Source organism: Sipha flava, unplaced genomic scaffold, assembly GCF_003268045.1.
Source record: "Sipha flava isolate LNK unplaced genomic scaffold, YSA_version1 178_pilon_pilon, whole genome shotgun sequence".
Classification (NCBI taxonomy): Eukaryota; Metazoa; Arthropoda; class Insecta; order Hemiptera; family Aphididae; genus Sipha; species Sipha flava.
The window spans coordinates 250618-267057 of record NW_020272126.1 but is presented as its reverse complement, the minus strand read 5'-3'; the positions used below and the strand labels follow the sequence as shown (position 1 = coordinate 267057).

Genomic DNA, 16440 nt, shown 5'->3' with positions numbered 1-16440 from the left:
CAATAATATATAAATAAATTATCGCGTAAAGCACTGGTGTGGCTCGCACGACATAATAACAATCGTCGCCGTAAATCGTGTCCGTACAGCCACATAGACTTTTAACATACTCGTGAGCCGGTTACCCACTGTACCAATTCTATTTACGTTTGTTGTTTTTGCTTTGTATAATTCGTTTCCTTTGTCTTCTCCAAATGCTTGTGTTATCAGTGTCCACGCGATAGTAAAGACGAAATATAAGTTTGGCCGCGCTCTCAAATCTTGTATCGGTTAAGCGTTTAGACGCACCACGGTAATATCATATCAATCATTTATGTACAACGTTAAATGATTATCCAAAAGAGGTCCAGCAGTGGACGAAACGGTATCTTATTTGCGTAGTTATTATTCCGCAGTGCTATCGAACCGTATGAATACTTTATCACGTTATTCCACCGATTAGGTTTATCGCTATTACAAAAACACGTTGTTCTAACGTAGTCGGAAATTGAATAAAAATTATGATGTTTACGATGTCGACGACATGAACGAAGAGCAAAGACAGTATGCTGTGTAATGATGACTATTATGAACTACTATGACGAAATTAATATTCATTACGTAATGAATGACGATGTTTATACACTTTATGGCGTCTAAATAATTCAAGTCACTTTTTGTACTAAAAAAAAATTATCATCTTATATTATTTTTTTCATCACATCTTAAGAACTGGTTGACATATTTGAAATAGTTTTTATTACCCAACGGAGACGTTTTTAATATCCATTTGACCAATAACACGGTTCGTTTGTATATAGAACGTTCACTTATCATTCCAGGAGATATACTGTTATTGCTGTATTTGTCCAGAGGTTCTGGTGTAATCAGTATTATTTACTCCCATGAAATGTTACCTCTTCGCAGTAAATTGTCACTGGTAAAATTTCAAGTTCCGGTAAATATTATCTAGTGATGTTTTACCATTGAGTAATACAGACGATAGTATTTTGTGTCGTATTGTATAACATGAAGTATTGCTTCGCGTAAACTAATGACTACTATCAGGTTGCAGCTGAAATAAAAACGTGGGGAGAAAATTTTACAATAAGTCGGTTTCGTCTTGAGAACATTCCAAACATTATAATGGTCAAGGGTCACTAGAAAAGATTGCAACAGCATTAATTGGTTGCAATATTTTAGACGAATTTTGATGGTGAAATATTCATGATTTTCTATTATTAAGTCGCAGTAACAGCAAAATCTAATACCGTCGGTCTACATATACCTACATTCTTGTCTATCTGATCCGTTTATGAATATATTATGATTATTAATTTTAACACTATTGTTCAAATCGTTAAAAAATTCGTGGCAACGATAAATCGGCCGTCATTGAATTAGTCAAAAAAAACTGTCGATTGGTGATCACAATAAACAACATAATCAGTTATTAAAAATATATGTTAAATAACTGATGGAAGATCTGAATTATATATTTACGAGTTTATGACATAAAAAATATTTGTTTTTAATACACTCGTTAAAATTATCTATTTATCATCAAGCGTTGTTTTGGAATTGTATGAACTTTTGTCTTCACACACAGCGGTTTCCTTATAATCATGGTTGTCATGTGAAACGAACATGCATCGATAAATTCATGTATATATTTTAAAAACTAAATTCGTAAACGACTTTTACATAGGATTTTGTCGTACAGCATCTTTTTGTTTAAGTTTCGTTAAAACTACTTACAACTTATTGTCGTGTATTTCGAAACTATATTTCGTCTCAAAAACATTTCGTACGAGTTTTTATTTTTATGAATTAGGTACCTACTTATCGTTACAATAAAGTTTATAATAATATTATTTGTTTCCAAACCTTTAAGCGTAGTATTATAAGATTGAATCTCAGTATTTTTATTTTCTCTCTAAAAACAAAGCTTACAATTTCTTAAAAAATATATATACAAATTAATCGAAGAAATGCATGAAATTACAAAACCTGTATACATAATACATAAACATTTATGCGCAAAATGTTATTATTTACATGCGATTTGAGTTAATTTGGTAAATGGGGCAAGGTTGTTATAATTGAGATTAAGAGCGCCGAGTACGGCTGCTGTGGTACTTTATCAAGAAATAATAAACTATACAATATTATACGCATACAATAGTGCATCCGTTGAATATGACTCCCTCTTTATATTTAATTTAAATATATCATGGTACAATGTAGGTATATTCACGCTGGGTCCATGTGCAAATAAATATAATATAATCTTATGGACAAATAACAACGTTCGCTCGAAATAAATTATTATATCATTGCGGATAGTAAATAACCATTAACTTACCGTGCGCTGATGTTTTCAGTGTCTATTAGAAGTAAGGTTTCTTTTTTCAACAATACTTCTCGGTTGTAAAACCAGATCAGAATCAATAACACAATGCTACGTAATAATGTAGGAAGCCATGTTAAACACTACACCAGTGGTGGACTAAATTAATGGTAATATTTAATAACAAAACGAAAATAAATAAGTTAATATAATAATATACATAAATACAAGTCGAAAAAGTATTTGAAACATTTTTAATTTTAATTTTTTTTTTTTTTGTACTACAAAAATGCATTTATTAAAACTTATCCAAAACTACGTTGCTTAAATTGTTATTTTATGGATTGTTGTCTGAAAATTAATTTTGATTAAAAATATTTCCACTTTTATTATTTTAGTAGTAGTCGTATATAAGTACTTATTTTATAGTAGCATTATAATGTGGTCTTATCTTTAAAACAATAATAAATGAAACTAAGTTTCAAATAAACATTGATATTATTTTTAATTAATTTATAATTCTATACTGGAGATTGATTCTATTCTATTACGCCGTACTACCGTATTTTCGTGTGCGCAACGTATTTGAGTAATGTTTTGTGTTTCAATATTAGATTAGCTTAATAAACTTTATAAATAAGTAACCATACCAACATTCTATCTTACAATAACTACACCACTGTCCAGACTTCAGAGGTTATCAAATAACCGAGTGGCATTTAGAGTTCACATCACATTGATTAATTAATCTCATAACGAACGATCGGTTTGTTTTGAATCGAGATTATAGTATGTCCATAAGTTGCATAGTTATAATCTTTAATTATACGCACTCGACTACTGGGATCCAAGAAAAGTGTATTATAAGTGTATTATACTCGTATAATACAATCAATTAAAAACATTTGAAATACGATACGCTTAAAATGAAAAATGTGAAAAAAACTTATGTCTGCTCGCATATTTGATAGTTATCGGAAATCAAAGTCGGTAACCTTTTATTCTTGAAAGATAACGTTGGTGCGGGATAGTTATTTTTCGTTCAGTGGACTCGAAAAACAAATTGTTTTGTTCAAAAGTTTATATATTATTCATCTTGTGACTTTGACAGTTTTTATTTAAAACGTTAGTCGCCGTCAGTTTGAAATGTAACTCAATTTACGTTGTTCTTTAAAGAAGGGAAAACACTGTTCTAATATATAAGGTATATTATACATATACATTATCGTTAATAAAATATATCATTAGTAACTGAGTAATAAAAAAATGTTATTCGAAATTATATTTTATGAATTGCTTGACGCATTGATTACGTTATTAACTATAGCATTTTTGCATTGTTTCATCTTATAATAATTGCACGGTTTAATTTCACCACAAATATGCATATTATTTTACTTTCATTGGCTATTTAATAAAAAAAACTTCATCATTAGTTTTATAAGTTATGATTAGTAGTAATTTCTTAAAATACTTATGATTAAGGTTTATTATAATATGCTTAATTATATGTGTATACGTTTCCGCCCTCACGTTTCGCAATTAGGGATTATTAAAATTTAATTTTTAAATGTTCATTAATGTTCATTAAACATAATATATATGCAATATCATCCTCGTTTGTTTGTATAAACGATATATGTGCTGATATAACAAGATACGTTAAAACCCAACGTTCGTTAAGTACGATCTACATACGAATCGAGTAGACAAATACGCAACAATGAATAAATCTCGTATATTATGACTATAGTCTCGAATTTTCTCTTGTACCCGATTAGATGTGATTTTTTTTAAATCTTACCTGAAAACAAAAAAACCAGATAAAACCGCGTATATATATATATACTCGTAGATATATATATATATATTTTTAATTTGTCAATAGCATTATGACAGTTTGAATTACTTTTTATTTGGTAATAAGATTTGATAAAATGAAATCGTACACACATTTCAAATATAAAGATGGAATTCGGAGATCTCGATTTCGGAAAATATGTTACTCGTGTTAGTGGCTGCCAACGAAATACCCTAAATGCGTGCTTTAAACGTGTCTCGTGGATTTTGAACACCTCGTCCTTAAAACAACCAACTTATATATACTAACTATACCCAACACAATACACTATTTAATATCAGCAAAACAGAACGTAACCTGTACTTAAATGTGTGTGTGCGTATATATTATCCTACGGAGAAAACAATCGGCAATTGATTATTTTTCCGTGCTGTTTCATTAACACAAATCGAAGGGTCGTGCCGAGTTGAACTATTTGACCGGAAAACTTATACCAATACGGTTATGCGGTCCTGAACTCAGATCAAAAGTTTTCTGCCACCCATTGATGGATATGGGGGGAATCGAGGGGGGCTTAAGCATCCCCTGAATGTAATCAAACCACACCAGACGTCAAAATAAATTGTATTTTAATATTTGATATTTATAATTTTTATTTTATTTTGTTGGTTTGTGAGAATGGTCTGGAATTTTTACGGGCTATCGTTATTGGGAAAAACCATATTTGTAGATAATAAAGAAAATTAATAGATTTATAGAATTAAAATTAAAAAATAAATGAGTAGCTATTGAATATTATATATTTTTATGTCCAATTACCTGTATATATTTGGTACTTCGACTAGAATAATGTAAGAGTAGCCACTAATTAGTAGGTTGAAGCATCTAAAAATATCTGTTTACTCTAGTGGATAAGACCAAAGTGTTAAGCCCCCCATGGATGTGATCAAATATCCTGCCACCGTATACGTTTTTACACTATGTCTTGTGACATTTCATCGCGAATATAATAATATATTGTAGTGATTAATCGGCCGATCGACCGTCGTGATTATTATCGTCTGCTCGATAGAAACCGATTCGTCTCGGCGACGGTCGCGGTGGCAAACAGGAGTGTGTATATGCAATATTAATGCGAACACCAGACTATCGAATCGTTCCATATTTTACCGTCGACCATTTTCGTTCGGAATCACATCTCGAGATTACATCATGTACGCATCACTGTCTTATCGTGTGACGTACACATACATATCGTCCGGCGCAACGATTCGTGCATATAAATAAAGGGCGGCCAAACTTCTTTTCGGCCATGATCTCCTAAAAGCATACTTTTACTTTGAGATTCGACTTTCATAAAAAAAGGGTTTTTTTTTTTTTTTTTATTGAGTATCTATAATTATTAAGAAATATACTTGCATACATTTTACATTAACATTCATTCATTATATAAGCAATTTATTAAAGTCTTATTAACATATTATTTTATTAATGTGTGCAAAATTAAAGTGTAGCATTGCATTTCGTTGATCAATTGGAACAATTCCATGTGCGTGGCCTAAATTCTGACATAATATACTTTGAAATTGTCTACAATCGACCGTATGGCCAAATCTACTATAAACGATAAAATAATGGTCAGCACCTCAACATAATGTTAGAGCAGGGATTCCCAACCTTTTTTACTTAACGGCACACTTGATCATTTTAAAAATTTTCACAGCACACTTAAATAAATAATAATGAATATACATAATATCATAATTATATATAATGTACTATAAAATAATTATATTAATATAATATATATAATACAAATTTAATTTGACATTTGAGACTGGTGTTTTTTACATAATTCCTCTATTACGGGTGAAACAGTTGAAACGATACAAACTGTTAAAGGATAATCAATGTCACCATTCCACGTAAATCCAAAACATAAATAATTATCAACATATTAACGTTTAATTTTTAAATTTAAACTTTTATCACTTATTAAAGCTGATTGTTTAATATTAATTTCAATATTTAAATTGTTGTCATTTGCACTAATATCACTTTTATCTGTTAATTTATTCTTTTTTTAAAATTTATCCATTTTTAAATTTAACTTACAATATTTCTTGATCAAAATACCTATACAGTATAATACGTAACAATTACACGCGCTCAATTTTCATTATAATGAGCACCGACTATGTTTTCATGTAGTAATTTTAGTATGTGGTAAAAGTCAACGCAACTGCTTGTAATAGCCGTATCGGGTAGTATAGGATCCCATATAATATTATAGCTGTTTTATCAGGACATTTTATCATTTTTTATTTTCAAGGGAATTTTGAAGTCAATGCTATCATAAATATAAATTATAATTTTGACTATCACATTTAGTTATGCTTAAAAAATTATACGGTACACCTGAATAATTTCGCGGCACACTTGTGTTCTGCGGCACAGCGGTTGGGAATCCTTGTGTTAGAATATCGCAAGGGGACTCAGTACAATTTCTTACTCCTTTTAAAACCCTTTACCTTTTCAAAGTAAATATCCGAAAATTTGGAATACTCTACATTGTTTGGTCAAAATATTGTTCATATTAATAATTTAAAATAACATTAAAAAAAAAAAAAAATTATCTTTTAATCATCAACTATTACATCTCGTCGGAAGTCGACCACGGAAAATAATTCCCAGAAATAGTGTTTTACTAATAGTAACCAATAAAACGTATTAAGTTTTGATGATCATGGGCAATCGCAGAAAAATATTTCAGGGTAGTTTTAAAAAAATGTAAAATTTTAAATGTTGGTAAGTAGTATGATTTATTACTTATTATATGGGAAAATTTTAAATAAGTATTAAATTTGTTGTTCGAGTCATTCTTTAGAAATTTTTTTCTGACATTTCAACTCTCCTTGTGTTCACGTCTGTTTGTTATATGTATATAATGATGATTAAATATTAATTATTGATATATATGGATTGATTATTCTCCTCAACTGGGTGCCATTAAATATATATATAGTAGTGCTGTATGTTTTTCATAATTATAAATGTTACCTGTATTATTACAAAATTAGTGTCATTTACTATTATGATTTTTTGAACTGTGACTGTGATTTATAAATATTTTAGTTTATCATAATTGTGCTATGGCTAATGTATAATATAGTATTAAAGTATTATCGTCACCGATAGTTAAAAACAAATCACCTCAATGTCATATTTTAAGAACCGAAAATATATTTGAGTCCATGTCATATACCCATTATATTGTTATCCGTGGATTTGTGTGCTAAATAATAAGCTACAGTAATCACTAAAATACGTGTACCACAAATAAGCAACGTTTTTGCCTCTCATATCCCTTCTTCTCGTATGCCGAGAATTTTAATGGGTTTGATTTAATTTCGAATAAATGAAAAAAAAATATATAAATAAATTCACTGAATAAACCGGATTTAAATATCTTCACTAAAATACCTGCAGTTGAGATATCAAAATAATATTACCATTGCGTTTAGTATAAGCGTTCTCATGGGACACTTCTGTGTACATAGTCAATGGACGAAATTCGATTAAAAACGCTATATCATGAGTTTGAGCTTTTGGACGTCGGTCGTGATGCGTGGGTTCACGTGCGCATATATAGAGCATGTCGAATCAGTGACTGTGCACTGCACAGTGTGCAGTGTACTATGTGTGTACATGTGAAATGATTTTGTATGCATTTTCTCCATGTGAACCATGGTATTAAATTCAGCACAAAGTAAACTGACTCTCTTTTTACCACAAATAATACATTATTTTAACCCGTGATAAATTAAAAAAATATTTTATACGTATGCGTTTTGTTGGTCGAATGGATATCGTAGTCGTCGTGTAATGTGCAGATAATGAAATTCTCTCAGAAAAAAAAAAAAACATTCTACTCGGAAAAACGATCCACGTTACTAACAATTTAGAATAAATCGAATAACTAAGAAGAATTCATTGCTGTGGCGTGCGAATTTAGAATTTACAATGATATCTAGTCGCTATCATCGAACTTTTTCCAACACCAATCTGTTTATACATTTTTTTTTTTCATCTTTGAATACATTATTTCCGACGTTTTAGATTTCAGACCATGAATTTTCATCAATCCCGCAACTCGAGCGATCACCGTTTATTCACTCACATCACGCATTCAAACGGTCATAAATCAGCTATACGATTTTATACAAAAATATACACTTATACGTAGTACAGCTCTATACAAACACACACTCACACTCATTTATGTATTCGTATGTAAACTCGTGATTCCAAAAAATTTTAATACACGGTGAAATAATGCGCCTTGTGTGGATGACATAATAACGGTATTATTATTTAAATCATGTACGGCAGAGAGCATTCGAACAAAAGGATAAAGTAGAAACGCTAATTATTCGGTATAAAAAATGAAATAAAAAAACAAAAAGCCCTTTTAATCCGATCCCCAATAAGTACGTACACGAGGTAAAATACAGTTTCGGAATATTTTGCCACGACATATAGTATATGGTAACAATTTGTATGTTTTACATATAATACGCATAACGCGACTGCACAGCCCATAGGCAATAAGCGCAGGATACTGCATAAACAATGTACAGGATGGGCTTACGCACAATTAACTTTTCGTCCCTCCTCCCTGTTACACCCAAACAATATTTTAAGTGTCATGATGCACTTATGTAGTGCGCTGTATTTTTTGAACGTACGTGGGTTATACGGTTGTCATTTCAATCGCAAAACATAAACCGTGCCGGTAATCGTTATCCCGAGAAAGTTTTTCAGCATGTACACTGGTGTGGCAGAAGTAACATTTAAATTTTAAATCGAACTAAAGATGGTTTAGTACCGTTCGCTCAGTACATTGGACAATGAACCGTCACTACGTGCGTAATATAATCTAATGCAAGTGACGTTTTATTTGTTGATGTTGTTTTTCACCGCTTCCGACGTCGGATGGTTTACATTATGTAGTATGAATTTGTACATTTTATATATACGGTTATTTTTTCTGACCGATACCTTTTAGCCGAATAGTTTGGCGCCATCGGGTTTTGCAGATCGATGTATAGTCGGTCCGCAATATTTATATACTGTTTATTTCGCCGACATTCGATACAAAGATACATTCGCCACCGGCACATATGTATATAAATGTATTTATTAAAGGGTTTTTTTTTTTTTTTTTTTTGTTAGAGAGATGCTTATCAATATAATATATATGATGGGGAATTCGATTAAAGTGGTGATGCTCTGTCAATTGCATACTAAACACAATATATAATATTTGTGCCGTAGCGGTTTCAATATATACGTTAATAAAATGTCGAGGAGGAACGTGAAAAGTCGGCGCAGAATATTTAGCAAATAAACATTCACTCGTTGATATGTATGTAATCTAATCCACGGAATATTGTACTTACATTTCTTGGCTAGTTAAAATAGTTGAACTGCACTTTGGTCTTAAAATGTGATGTTTATACTTTTGTAATAAATATAAAGATATTGTATTTTTAATGATCATTTGATTTAATAAGGATGAAGCACATCATTATAGTATTTTTCGACAAAAAAAGTGATTATAACAAAAGTTCTGCTACATCAGTGAATATTATTACTATTATTATTAATATTGTATTATATTCCTTCTTATTATTTATGTCCTACATGCGATGATAACAAGTTTTTTTTTATTATTTCTTGATTATAAATACAATATCATAAGATTTTCAAAGAACATTTGCTATAATTTATAGGTACTTTAAAATCAAATGTCTTTTTTCGAAACTTTATCTAGGATCGAGTACAGTTTGACCATTGCTTGTTTTTCAAGCCAAACGCAATTCGACACTATACATTATTTGTGTGCATACGCCGAGCATACGTGATGTACAGCTATCGCTTATATAAATTCGAAATACCGTTTGGCTAGTAACGACGGACATGGAAAATTGTTCGCTGCGCGATAGAGAAACGAGGTCGGAAAACGTGAACTTTCAGTGTTAAAAAATAAAAGCACTGTTTTCTCATAATAGGCATAATATTCGAGTGAGTCAACGTGAATACGTTTGAATATATTTCGGGGATTACCATAAAAAAGTTTTCATTGGAATGTCCCGGGAAACAGCAGCAGCATAGTGCGTGGCAACGACAATCGTGGCACTCAATTATCCATACTTAGTAATGATGACTACAACGTAAATTGTAAATTTTAAATCAAAAGAGTCGGGAACTGTTAATTTACGACGCGGAAAGGATAAAGCGCTATTCATTATCTCGTGTACGCGTGTATTAAGTGTTGTAAATCGGATTCGGGATTAATACAATATCGTTAGCAGTACGTAAACGGCGGAGCGGTGGCGTACAGTTTCTATTAGTACACCGTCGCTGGTGGCTTCGAGGCGTTGTCAGTCGTCCTCGGACAAAAGGGTTTTCGATCGCGTGGGCGGTGTACCTGCAGTACGCTTGTATACATATGTATATGCAATAACGATTGAGATTAACGTTGGACGCGTGTGTAAGCAGCATCGGCGGGTGGGTTAAACGGGTCAGCGTCGTGGACCGGGGTAAATGAACACACCAGATGTGCAGTATTAATCTGTTTTAATAACGGCGAGACTTACGTGCGTGCGCGCAAAGGTCGCACACCCCGAATCGTACACGGCAATTTATAATGTTCGCCACCGCCTCCGCATCACAAAAGGCTATTCTTTTCGTTTTTCCGCTGGTCCGACCTACCGCAGCCAACCGCCTCCCGTCCCCGTGTTCCCATCCCGTTTCGACCACCGCGCGCTCACTCGTACTCCCTCGACAGTGGTTACTGCACCCGTGCGCACGTCGCCACCGTCTCTGCACACGGATTCTCCTGATTAAAAGAGTGAGCGGCGGGCAGAGAGATCGCGTGCGTGTATGCTCTGTGAAACGAAAACGGTTTTGTATCCCGAAAGATTTATCGCCGACGCAATTGTGCGCGCGCGTTCGCTTACGCGGAATACATACGAATTTTATTTTATACACATACACGTGTACACACACACATACGTGCACTCGCGTGCATGTATAATATCAAAACGTCGCCGGAGCAGCCCACCGGATCTAAACGGATCTCGCCGATTCTCGTTATCGAAAATATTTTCGCACGGTAGCGGTGGAACAACGGGAGAACGAAGATCGGTGGACGGGCGGTGCGGAAAGATTTACCGCGATCCGCGAAAACGCCGACGCTGACGCGCAGTATATTTTGTTGACTCCGTAACTCGAGCGTACCCAGGTGCGATCCGCCGTGGAAAACCGCCGTGGAAGCTCGCGGTGAAAATAGCAATGCGGCGATAAGTGAATTGGCGTATTACAGGTATAATAAGTGCGCGCACGCGAATAATAGGAACGAGAACGAACTCGGCGAGATCGTTTTTGTATTTCGTCGGAGAATCGAACCCGATTCATCATCATGGCGCGTTCTCCGCGCGAGATCGATCCGCGTGCAATCGTTTACGTTACTAAATAGTAGTGTGAATAAACGTTGAGATATTATTATGGTCGCGCGTATTTTGTTCTTTTCCCCGAACCGCACAAGCGTCGTCGATCAAATTGTTATTCGCACAATGGAAGTGACAGTACAAAACAACCTAGTTCGCCGCCGAAAAAATGAAAAATAAATAACGGGGAAAAAACATCGGATTTAAGTGGAAAAATATGTGAACGCCAATACCAATGTTTACATATATAAATACGAGTGTGTTGACTATCATTGTTAATGCACTAATATTGTTGACGCTGAAAAAAATGGTTTCACCGTGTGATAACGAGCCCAAAAAGAAAATATATATTAGTTAAATTATTATTTGAGGTACGCACACATGTATTACGACTTTTAAATATTTTTCTTTTCGCACTACGAATGAAATAAAAAATGTATTATTGACTGTACCATGTTCCGTTTTTTTCGGTTTTTAGTGCGTCTGTGTATTAGATTTAGAGCAGAATGATAAGTATATTGATGGAAGTCGTTTTACGAATTCACCAATAGTTTTCTTAATAAATTCAAAAACCTGACAATTAGTCATAAAAAAAAAAATAATAACCTCAACATTTTCGATGTTTTACAGTAGTTTTTGAAATAATGTATTACTAATTAACGAATAAAAGTTTTTCGACTTCAAAATGCGTTAAACAATCAAGGATAAAATATAACATTTGAAAATTGAATAAAAGATTTTTATATAATTTTCTTTGTTAACAAAATCAAATATCTAATGGAAATTCACAAAAACGTCTTATTAGCGTCACAAAGAACAATAACTGTATTTGATTCATTAACAATAAAATTCATATTGGAACTTCACGAAATGCTCATTATTTAAGAACTCAGCCAGATGGGCGGACATAAATAATAAACGATACAGTATAACAGTTGTTTCAGCTTATAGCGGTTGTTTCAAATAAATAATAATTGCGAGAAACTATTACATATTACTTATAATACATGACTATATTTGTATGCACGAGGAATTCGTATATTTATAGTATAATACACTTATTATACACTTATTACACCTATAATAGGTATATTATTATTGTTAATTATCAAATTGAATTATTGCCTGTACACACAAGATGTTATTTATCGAATTTTTATCTTAGTTGAAAAGCTTAGTACCTAGTACTAGGTACTTGTATGAAACGACAAGATCTTAACATCATATTCGATGATTAAGATATTATATTATATAAATTTACATTGCATATACTACGACGGCTTTTGTACAATCCGGGTGGAAAAGATGTAAATACGTTTACGTAAAAATCAATCTTGATCGACTTCGGGTATTATGTCGGAGCATATAATAATTTTTTTGTATACAATATAAAATAACTGCAGAGAAAAAAATTGTGTGTGCGTTTCATAATAAACATATGTACTTACACTCATGTTGTAATATATTTTTGACGCACGACCGGTAAATGAATAGCGATCTATAGCTTGCGCGTACGAGAGCTAAACGTAGGTGGTTTGTAGATTATGCGCTTTACAACGATAATATACTAAAAATAGTACTCGGGAGCTAAATCGTATAACGTAAAAACGACTTTATGTATTATATTTCTTTATTTCGAAAACGTAAAAAAGTCAAACTTCCCCCGCGTCCAGTTATCCGTGCGATGTTTGACAACGGTAAGCTTATATATTCGTAGACTAATATTCCATCCCTTGGGAGGCCAGTCGGTTTTCCGGGCAATTTGTTTATAACATGTTTTTTTACTTTGTTTCGCACTTTCCGTCGAAATCGGAACCGTAAAATTATCGTATATACAGCCGGTATACTTCCAATTCAGTATACTCAACATAATGGCACGCAGGTACGTAATAGGTTTCATTAACTTAATAATTAAAGTTAAACATAATGTGACGACCGGAATAAATGGGCCAAAAAGTTCTTTCATATTAATATTTCAGTTTGTTGTTATGTAATTGTAAACTGTGTATACTTTGTATGATAATAATTATAATAATATGTATCTACGAATAATATTATAATGCAATAAATTTATGCAAATTGGGCTATTTAATTAATTTCGTATCTGCTTATTACAGATTATAAGACAAACAAGGAATATATTGGTATTATCATGATGTGAATGTGTTTTATTTTTATTTTGTACCTGTGTACACGATTTTGAGTAGAAAAAGTTTTCTGATAATTATTTAACTAAGAGAAAGTTATATATTTTTTTAATTCCTCAACAGTTTTCTGAATAATTGAGAAAAACAAAAAAAAAAAATATAAAAATATGACCAAATTTAAGGCATACCGGTTTTTAACAAAATCCAATTTCGTTTTCCTTACAATTCAAAAAATAATAATCATAGAGACATAAAATATTCACTAAATTTTTGTAACACTGTTATTGATTTTATAATTATATATAAAAAAAAGTTCTTGGCTGTGTATAGAAAACTCGAATTTTTATATTTTATTAGATTTGAAAATATTGATAAAATAATTGTGGTTCGAGGTTAATTTAAAAAAAAAATTACGAGAGTTCGAGTACACATATATTTATATAAATGTTTCAACGAATTTCCATTAAATAATATTAGTTATTTAGTGAAAGATATTTCAAAGTTTCAAATTATTTTAATGAAGTTTGTGTTGTTTATAGGCACTTGAAATTTCGATTTTCCTAAAGCATAGATGCATCTTATTTTTACGAAAGTTAGGACATTCAAAGTTCAATCTACCATCTAAAGAAATTTAGTTCTTCTATTATATCAACCATCTTAAGAAATATAAAATGATCCATCCGACGTATTTTACTCACAATCTTTTTTATTTGAGATCAATGGTTTTAATTGGTTTCAAGTTTATAAGACCCATATGGTAATACCATTCATTTAACTCTGTATCCCACCCAACCGTGGTGCCTCACCCGACCTAGAAGAGGTTTTGCTTTTTTTTGAATTGTAATTAAAACGGAACAAATAATTTTATTATTTTTTTTTTCCATCGTATCCATTTTAACGTGAATCTGACGCATAGTTTTATCGAGGTTCCGAGAAATAATTTAACCAATAGGAATACGATTTGATTGGAAAAGAAAAACAATTAAATGTCAGGAGTAGTTTTAAAATAAATATTAATAATACTACCAGTATTACTTAAAGGGTGTGCCATAAAATGTTAAAATTGTGCCACAAAAAAATTAACTATTTATTAAAAAATAAATAAAAATAAATATAAAATATTATTTAAAACAACTAAAAACAATTTTTAAACAGAATAAAATTAGTATTTCACTAAAATTTTAATTTTAAATATGTATGATTTTAGTGTAAAACATTTACTTATTGTTTGCACAGTAACATATATTTGATGCATTTCTTTTCAACTAATAGTATTGTGCGTAGAAAATGGTAATAAGTTATTACCATTTTATATAGTAATAAGTATAATGGGTTATTTACTATCGACATTACGAATTGTATAATATGCAACATTTATGCAACCATCAAGAAATATGCAATAAATATGCATTTTCATTCAAATATGCAAAAATATGCAAAAAAAAATTAACCCTACACTCTACACATTACGAAATGTCGACATTTATAATCAAAATTATTCTAGGTGAATTGTAGAAGATTATACATTTGCATAAAAATCTGGGCCCTAGTAATAACGTATTTATTGTAATTATTAATATCTGGGTATTTATTTTACTCGAAAAATTGACGAGTGTAAGTTAGTAAGTTCATTATTCTTTAATTCAATGAATGATCAAAATGATCAGACTCAAGTTCTAAAAGTTGTTCTTCTTAAAGTAATGATTAGCCGGAATGATAGGGCCAGATTAGCACATCGGGATACCGGATAACTTCCTGATGAGTCAGTGTCCGCGAAAGCTGCTTTAATTTATTTTAATTGAAATTTCAAGAATTATTTTTTTATATTTATCAACATTTAATTAATATTTAATAAATATTAATAAAATAAAATAAAATATTTAATAAATGTTCAATATCCATTAGTTATAAATTTTGTGATTTTAAATTTTCATTAATTTTTAATTCATTTCCGAATATTAATAAAGTCCTATTATATATTTCAAGTTCAGCATGAAAAATTAAATATGTATTCATTGTTGTATAAAGTTTTTTTTTAATATTTGAATTCCAATCCTTATAAAGATATGGTAAGTATTGTTTCAATTGTTATGATTGGCAAATGTTGTGTGGATTACTATACTTTATCTTAATTATTTTAATTTCTTACATCTTATCAAGGCACATCTTTACCAATTTTTCTCTGTGTATTTCTTAATTAATTTTTTCATATTCAATCACAAATTTTTGACTTCGTTAATTATCTAATGGTAAATTTTTAATACTAAAAAAAAAAAACTGGTAAACTGAGAGTCATTAAAACAAAAAACATTTCGTTCCTAACCTATACTTTGAATCACGTCGATAATGAAGATAATGATGATAATGATGAAAACAACAAAATATAATAAAAAGTCAAAGACAATGAAATCAACAGTTATTTCATAAAATTGTGCTATCTGTTTTTATACACTACTTATGAAATATAATGTTCGAAGTAATGTAAACATATTCACTTTGGCTTACAAATTTTTATTTACATTGCCAATGGTACAATTAAAAAATTTTCCCTAATAGTTTAACAATAAATATTATAATATTATCCTTTTTATTTTAATAGGTTGCTTGTGAGAAATAATTTCCATCATATATGTTTATTAATTTTTATTT

At 31.0% G+C, this 16440-nt stretch overlaps 1 protein-coding gene across 7 annotated transcripts in view; it reads right to left on the bottom strand.

Annotated features, from left to right (window-relative positions):
* Positions 1-16440, bottom strand: part of LOC112680628 (amphoterin-induced protein 2) — a 355883-nt gene that overhangs the window by 306173 nt on the left and 33270 nt on the right. The window lies entirely within an intron of this gene.